At 45.0% G+C, this 8740-nt stretch overlaps 1 long non-coding RNA gene across 1 annotated transcript; it reads left to right on the forward strand.

The window, feature by feature from the left end:
- On the forward strand, window positions 260-8367 carry LOC110387516. Its single transcript, XR_002432546.1, has 4 exons — window positions 260-294; window positions 412-499; window positions 590-4222; window positions 7757-8367. It is a non-coding gene; the product is annotated as an uncharacterized LOC110387516 (long non-coding RNA).

Consider the following 8740-nt stretch of genomic DNA (forward strand, 5'->3'; position numbering starts at 1 on the left):
ATGATTTTCTCAGCATTTTACTCAAAGACCCTTGCGGATTCTTTCCAGCTTGGGATATTCTATGATTCTATGTTTCTGTGTGTAGCAGAAATGCTAAGGCATGGCCTGCAGCAGTGATGGAGCACCTGGTGGGAAGGCAGGGCCAACCCAGGGGAGCTCAGATGCATGCAATGCTGCTGAGTGACCAGAAAAGGTGGAGCCAGGATCCACCCCTTTGCAGACCTTGTTTAAGGGCTGGCAGCGGAGGTGAGGGGATCTTGCTGGAGATCCCTGCCTACCTGAGGCCTTCTGAAGGTAAGCAGCTTTTTTCTTTTCCTTCTGTGCCCACAGCCATTGCATTTGAGCATATCCTCACTTGCTGCGGACTAGGACCTTGCTGCTCTGCTGTCATTGCTACGCTTTCCATTGCAGTACACTATGATTCTGTGAACTGCTATGGAGTCCCTTTCAGCAGCTGGCTGGCAGGGCAGGCTGCTTAGCTGATCTCAGGACTCACCAGGTGGGCACCTTGAAAAGCATCCTTGAAATGAAAACATTCTGAAAGAGTGCAAAGCAGATACTACACGTGCATTTTATACTCGCTTCCTAGATCCTCTAATTGCATGAATAATGATTTTCTACCTATTATGGGTGCACAGTGTAAAATGCAATTATTAGACACAGTGGCCCTGCTATTTCCAGTGAAGCAGAAGTTAATAAGAGGATTCAGCAGTAGGAAGAAACCTAAACTGAGAAACCACTCCTGAATGATTAACACAACTCCTCTGTGCACAGGACAGCTAGCAGGAGTGTACAGAATACTTTTAATGGAGCAGCTACACTGGCAGTAAGAACAATCAGGCAGAGACCCATGGAATGGTGTGTCCCATTGGAAACTGTGGTGGATGTGCTCTTCCTTTCCACTGATATCTTCATAGATGGATTGTGCTAAGGGAGTGGAACCTGCCCCTGAACTCCACAGTGGAGCCCAGTTAGCTCTAAGACTCCTGCGTTTGGATACTGGAACCTTCTAGCCAAGCAAAATCTGCCACAGTATATCTTGCCCTCTTGCTCTTTCAACTTTTCTCTCTTCTTTCCATCAACCATCCTAGAAACTGGAAGAAGTGTGTTTAGTCTGGGACAGCAGAGGTGGCAAGGGAAAGCCTATAGCCTGCTTCTAGACCCAGTGTCAGCCCTTCCAAGGGACTGCATGGCAGCATTTGTCGGCCCTGCCCTGAGAGAGAGAGCCTGGCTGAGGGCAGTGTCGCAGCAGGGCTGCATGCTTAGCACCAGCTCCCCAGAGAAGCGTAAAGCAGAGCAGAACACTGGTATGGCAGATAACAGGAGTGCACCAACGCCAATCATATGGTGTGTTTGTGTTGCACATATTTGGAATCACAGCGATACCGTGACATCTGGAAAGAGCTCGTGTTTACAGGCATCACACAAGGTCTATAACTGCCGGGGTTGGCTGCCAAAGCTGGATTGGAAGGACTGGGAGAACTTCTGTGGTTAGCTGTCCATCTCCTTTGCAATGAGGCAGAAGACGTCTGGAGGGCCCTGGCACGTCTCCTCCCCTGTATGATGTTCACGGCTGGCCCATTAAAGCAGTGGTATGAATGCAGAGTTCCAAAAGAAGATGCTTGTTGGTTTTTCTGCTCTTCTGCACGAAGGAAGCCCTAGCTGCGCTGTGCAAGTGGTGGGGGAAGCTGATGGTTTTGCTTGATCCAGAGCTCTCCTTAACAGCAAACAGTCACGGAAAGGTGCAGCTGCCCAAACCCAGGGAGGACCTAGGTCAGATTAATCACTTCCTGGGAGTTTACTGCTCGCTGACTTTCCAGGGTGACTCACTCAGATGTCTAGAATATAGAGGCTTAAAGTAGCTGATGTGAGTCCTGCTTCATGAGAAAAGCTAAAAAGGGAAGAACAAGTGAAGATAAGCAAAGAGGGTGTGACTGCACCCACAGCAAGGACGATGAATTAAAATTTCAGCAGGGAGAGCTGTGCTCTACAAAAATCAGCCAGTAACAACACACCAGTGCTGGTTTCAAAAGGAAGACTGATTGTATGCTCTGTTCCTAGCTAGAAGTGGTAATCAAAAAAGGGGAATGGACCACCGCTCCTATTTTATTTACCTTTTGCAACTTGTAAGGAGACTGGCTATGGAGAACGTCCTGCCAACAACCAGGATCCAGCCACTATGAGATCCCTAAGTGTCCACAGACAATTGGGGAACAGCTGAGAAGCGCTCCTGCAGAAGATCTGAAGTGATTTTGAAGTGAACATCCTCTAGGAATATAGCATAAGGTCAACTGACATTGAATATGCGGCCTCAGAATGCACGGAGAGGGAGGGATGGGTGAGTATTTGAGTTCTACAGGCAGTTATGGTGCCGTTTCAGCTCACCCACTTTTTCACCAGGCTTTACCCATGGTGAGACTCCTGCAGGGCTGGCACAACAGCTATGAGAAAGAAGGAAGTCGCATCTAGCAAATATCCTCTACAACTTCACATGGTAGTGGTCTAACGGCGAGAAGTTCTGATTTGTTTTGTGGATTTAACCTTGTTCCTGGGCAATGTTCATACAAACAGGAGAACTGCTCGGCGAGGTTCAGCTCAGCAGCTGCAGTTCTCTGAGAGGAGCACCCAGAGAGGACCCCATTCTTGCCCTTCTGACAAGTAATATAAGACATTCCTTGCCTTTGTGTATGTGACTTGAATGAACAAGAACAATGCAGGAAAATGAAGTTTGAAAGGCAGGAAGATGGAGGCCAGGCACAAAAGGGAGAGTAATTTCCTGGAGCTAACAGTGCTTTAATCAACCTCACCCAGGCCAGGCTACCTCAGCAGGAAACATATGTACAAATAGGGGGAGTTGTGCGGCTTTATTAGCAAGCCCTGTGGCTTGCCCCATTGCTGTACACTCCTTTTCCTAGCAGGGGCCCATCCCCAGGGCAGTTCTTCAATCTTTTCCCTGAGAACTGGCAAGTACAGACAGAGTCCTCTGCATTTGGGGTCTGCTCGTTTGAGCCAGCTTTGTCTCCAGCAACTTAGCATTTGGGTTTTCCAAAAGGAGCAGCCCTTTGCCATGCCTGGGTGCTGCTCTCCAAAGCTGTGCAGAACGGGCTGCTGTCAGCACTGGGAACCACAGTCCTGTCTGGGAAGCTGTGGGCTAAGCATCTCTCTTCATAAGGCAAAATAGATGTCAAATAAAGAAGCAGATATTGTTTAACTGTTATCTTAATGCTTAGCTCGTGTTTTTTAATTGCCATGTTTAAAGTTTTATTTTCTTCTAGAGCGAAGAAAATGAAAATTATCTGTTGAACTTCGTGTGCAAAGCATTTATCCACTCTAGCTCTCTGCCTGAATGTTAAAAGAAGTAAATTACTGAATTCCTTCAATGCTAAAGCTTCATTGTGTTGCCTTGGTATGGTTGCCTTGGTATGGTTGGGGGTGCTTGCTTAAAGTTCTTGGGAAGAAATTGGATCAGACCCAGGGGAAACATCCAAAATACTTACTTTAATGACAACGCCAGATACCGAAGCAATTATTTCGAAAGAACAGAATTTAAATATGATATTAAAATGAGAGCAGCTCCATAAAAAGGGACCAAGTAATAAAAAAAAACACCACCTCATTAACATTCATGAACAATAGAAAGCAGCCCAGACTCAGATGTTATCTAAGGTATCATATGAATATAATACAAAGCTCAGTAAAGTAGCCTGCTGTCCTTATGTCAACATTGATCTCACAATAAAAACAACTTGGTTGCTTTGACTGTCTCTTTGTTCAATGAGCTGAACAAAGCCCTGCTTACCCCTGGGTGCAAGAGCCTTGGTTGTCAGATGGCCCTTCAGTGCAGTTTCACAGTGCAGGAAGAAGCTGGATGCTACATGGTAATATTGTGGCTACTGCCATGACCCTGCAGGGAAAGTCACTGCTGCAAATCCTGGTCCCACTCTGACTGGGTTTATTCTAAATATGGGCACCTTTCTAAGTGTGTGAATGTATAGCCCATGGTTGGGTCTTGAAGCATGAACTGGAGGAGCAGAGAGGGCTGATGCCCCTTCTTTTCGTTGTGTAGTCTTCTCTGGGACTCTTAGTGAGGCAGCAGCACCATTTTGTCCTCGGCTCTCTGCAGAAGTCTGGTCAGTTCCTGAGCTGTAGTTCTGGGAAGAAGGCAGAGCTATGAACTGTCTGCCTACAGCCACGTAGCAAAGAGTGACTTCTCTATGGGCAGGTGAGTTTGTGCTGAGGAGCTGGGGGGAACCTCTGGAGAAGGAGACTACTCCAGCGTTGGTACTGGGACTGACTGCTGTGGTCCTCACTGGAGAGTACTGAACAATCTGAGTGCCCCAAGGAGGGGTTTGTTGATATTAGTGTAGATATTAGCAGTCAAGCACTCCTGTGGCTGCTACATTTAATTAACTGCAAGTTTCTATAGTGAGCAGAATTTGGGATTTAGAGCTCATTTCATCCTCAAATAGGTGTCCTTGAGGCTTAAGAATGATACCACAGACTCTAACAATCTCCTTGCAACCCACTAAGAACGCTACTGAGGTCTAGAAAAGGAGCTCAGAATGGCAAAAATCACTTGTAGGTGTCTAAAATTTGGTTTGAGTAATGGTGAAACTGAATGAGTCTATACAAAATGGAGCATGTACAAATATTCTGTCTAGGTTTTTAACCTCCTTCTGAGGCAAATAGTTTCTGCAGTGAGGTCATCTATGTGGCCTTTCCAGCATTTTTTTTTTTGCCATCTGTGTGTTAGCTGGCTTTGGTTAGATGTTGAAAGAGGCATCCAAGTGAATTAGGCATACACAAGCCCATGGGGCCTGATGGGATGTCATCAATATTGCTGAGAGAACTGGCCAATGTCATTGTGAGGCCACTCTGCATCATTTTTGAATAGTCACGGTGTTTGGGGAGATTCCTGAAGGCAAGGGTATCGAAGACATCTTGCCATGAAGACATCTGTCTTCAAGCAGGCTCTTCTTGGTGAACCATTAACCACGAAATCACAGACCTTCTTCCTTTCCTAGGCTGATCTTTCTCTACTTTTTTACTCTTTGCCACCAAGACAGCTAAATGTACAATGTTGATACATGCATTATATAATAAAACCATTACCTTTGGGTTTTTTTGACTGCATTATTCTGCAGTTTCTGTTTTCTCTCCTTCCTCAATAACCATCTCTCACCATCTTGCTGTCTGCTTCCCCATAGAGCTGTCAGAACACCCTCCCCTGGGATATGCCAATGGGACCACTGGAATCACTGATAGTTTGTCATCAAGGGAGCAGCTTCTACAGAGAAACAACACTTTCCTCCTCTTTTTCATCCCTCTCCATGAGCACAAATTGTCTGTCTACAAATATTTGTATGTCTGTAAATATCCTCAGCTGGGGATGGAGACTGTGATCTCAGCTGGGCAGAGCTTTGGGTAACCTGCTTTTGGGTTGGCCCAGCTTTGAGCAGGGGCTTCAGCTAGAGACCTCCAGGGATCCCTTCCACTTATGCTGTGATTTGACTTGTTTCCTTCAGCAGCAGCTTTTTCAAAATCTCTGATGTTTATGAAAACAAACCTCCATTCCACCATGACAGAGGACATCTCCCCTCTTTGGCCATGTGCTTTTTCACATTGCCTGCCACAGTCTTGAGTGCTGCAGCTGCTTACTGTAGATTAATGGAACGTGCACTTCCCATGGATTGCTTTATTTCCCCCAGTTTTGAATATTTGAATTTTGATTAGCAAACCATATTGTTAGGAGTGTAAATGGAGTTGACAGGCACAAGTAGTTTTGTAAGTAAAATCAAAGTGTATTGTGCTTCACTATTCAGTATTTTCTCTTGCTCTCCTCTTCATGTACTTAATTTTATGATAGCCTGAAAGGCAAGGGAAGGATGGCAAATAACAGGCTCAGATCTATCACTTTTAATCAAGAATACAAATATTTAGTTAATCACTAATGAGCACCTGGGGCAGATGGACGTTTCCTCCACAAAGAACTCACCACAACGCCAAGCTGAATGTCAGCCCAGAATCCAAGATCCTTGGCTGTTGTATGCAGGGATCACTGTCAAAAGAAATAAATGTTGACTCAGACTGTTTATAGCCCTTTCCTTTCCATGCTGTGACTGGTGATTTCTTTGTGTGCACTGAGCCAGCCTGTAATGGATACAGCAAGAACAAGACACTGTGTGGACACATTGCACACACTCTGTGTCTGTTTTCAACATGGAGCTCATTGGATGTTCCATACAGTTCCTATCCTGGTGAAAGTGAGGTGCAGAGGATGTGCTGCTCTGTTCCTGGATGGATGGGGAGGAAGTAGTTATGATTACAGCTGATGACAGTTGAATGAGAAAAATATACCAACAGAGTGAATCCTGAGTGATTTGTGCCAATTCCTGATGGATGATGCCTTGACCTTGAGTATCTACCAGAATGTATCTCCTGGAATAACAGAATTGTAGAATATCTCAAGCTGGAAGGGCACTAGGGTCTCTGAGTAAAATGGTTGGATCCACACAGCACCACCCAAACCCTACGTCTGAGGGAGATGTCCCAGTGCTCCCTGAGCTCCTGCAGCTTTGGGCTGTGCCCACTGCCCTGGGCAGCCTTTTCCATGCCCACCACCCTCTGGGCACAACCTTTCCCTAATCCCCATCTGACCCTCCCCTATAACATATATTTCTTGGGAGTTCAGTATGGACTCCAAGACCTGACAGTACATTTTCTCTATAGCAGCATGAATGCTAGGAAGCCTGGGGAAGGCTCCCAGGGAATACAGCTGTGCAACAGCTCTGACATGGCTAACTCTCATGCAGAACTAAAATGCTCTGTGTTAGTGATGTGCAATGTTTTTATAGCTGTTAATCATGGCACCCTCCTAACGAATAGCATAAAGTTTGTTTTCCAAAACCAGTTTTTCCATGAAGTTGTTTTGACTGACATTGGACAGCCTTAATGCCTTGACTAGATTTTGTGACAAGGCGAGCTCCACAGATCCTGGTTCAAGTTCAAACCTTTTAGAATCCCTTTAAATTTTAAATACCTGCTTTCCAAGACTGAACATGAGAGTATGGAGCTTCTGTCAGATGCATTTTACAGAGCTTGGCAGGTATTGATTTTTTCCTGGGACACAAGTCACAGGACAAGTGGAGATCCTTATGTGAATTTCATGAGATGACCAGGATCAAAATGAACAGTTCTCCATTTACAGTGTGATTTATGTATTTTCACTTTAGCTACGACTGAGAGCTTCAAGGTGGGTTGTCTTTGCCTCAGAATTTTCAGCTGGCAGAAGAAAAATCACAAAAGAGGGACCATGGCTGGGAGCTCTCCCCTGAATCTGCTCTCACGTCATGAATCATTCAATACTGTTGCTATGCCAAGCAGTCATAATGCTCCTCTCTCTCTGCAGCGCTGGAGTTTAACACAAGGCTGGTTGCAGATAAGGACACTTGCAGCACGTGTCCAAGACGAGATAGTGGCTTCTATTGTTCAGTGAGTTGATCTGCACCATTTTGTCCTCTCCACAGTACTGACACTTCAGAGAGCTGATTATTCTCACTTTTGATTGTTTTATTTGACAACTGGAAATTTTCCAGTGAGAGTTTGATGAGCACTCTCCATATTACCCAGCTAGAACTTCCCCTGTTGCCACTTGTGTCTGTTGTGCACATCTGAGAAGGGTCATTTCATCTTCCCTATTACCTCATTATTTAGTTGAAGGCTGCAGTTAGATTCTCCTTTCCATTCTCTTTTGCAGGATGAACAAGACTGGTTCCTTCAGCCTTTCCTCACACCATGTGCTCCAGATCCTGGACTGTCTCAGTGTCTTCCAGTGTTCTCCAGTCCTGATGCCAAAACCATTGAAATTTCTTCACTAAATCAGTGGAAGGAAGGATATAAACTTCCTTGTCCCAGTGAAGGACATTCCTGTCTACGTGTAACAGGAAAAGAGAAAAAAAGAAAGTGTAAATAAGGCCTGTGACCTTGTGGAGCTTCAACAAGCAAGTAGAACCTCCTGGAAGATGGATGTCTTCCTCAGTCATCTTTTGAATCGATCAGAAAGTTCAAACAGGTTCGTGTAGTTCTTTGGGGAAGGTGGCTACAACGCAGCTCCAGGCTCTGGTACAAGTTACCTTAGCAATTATAAGATCGATTTTGCATTTTGGTGCTGTGCCATTTTCTGAGCATTTATTTGCCTGATAGAGAAGAAAGGAAAGAGCCTCAGGAGAAGGACCCATAGATTGGAATCTGAGCAACAGTCCTTTACATGCTTGAGAATAAAACTTTGTAAAGCCAAAATAATCCTTCTGTAGAGAAATGATGCTTGAAGAGCTCTCCATATGTGCTGCATATCTGTGAGGTTTGGAATGTGACAAAAATGTGGATTTCAGAGGAAAATTATTCACATAGTGAAAGCAAATCATAGAATGATTAAAGTTGGAAAAGACCTCTGAGATCATCCAGTCCAGCTATCCACCTACCACCAATATTGCCCACTAAACCACATCCCTCAGTGCCACATCTCCACATTTCTTGAACACCTCCAGGGACGGTGACTCCACCACCTCCTGGGCAGCCCATTTCAAATGCTGTGTTTTCTCCTTTTTTTTTTTTTTTTTTTTTCCATTTTATTTTTGAACATCCAGGTATTCAGTTCCATTTTTAATGCTAGAAGCGAGGTGATGATATCAAATGCCAAAGAGCGGAGACAATTCCTGAACCCAAAGAAGGGATCTCACTT

The sequence above is a fragment of the Numida meleagris genome, chromosome 22, assembly GCF_002078875.1.
Source record: "Numida meleagris isolate 19003 breed g44 Domestic line chromosome 22, NumMel1.0, whole genome shotgun sequence".
NCBI lineage: Eukaryota > Metazoa > Chordata > Aves > Galliformes > Numididae > Numida > Numida meleagris.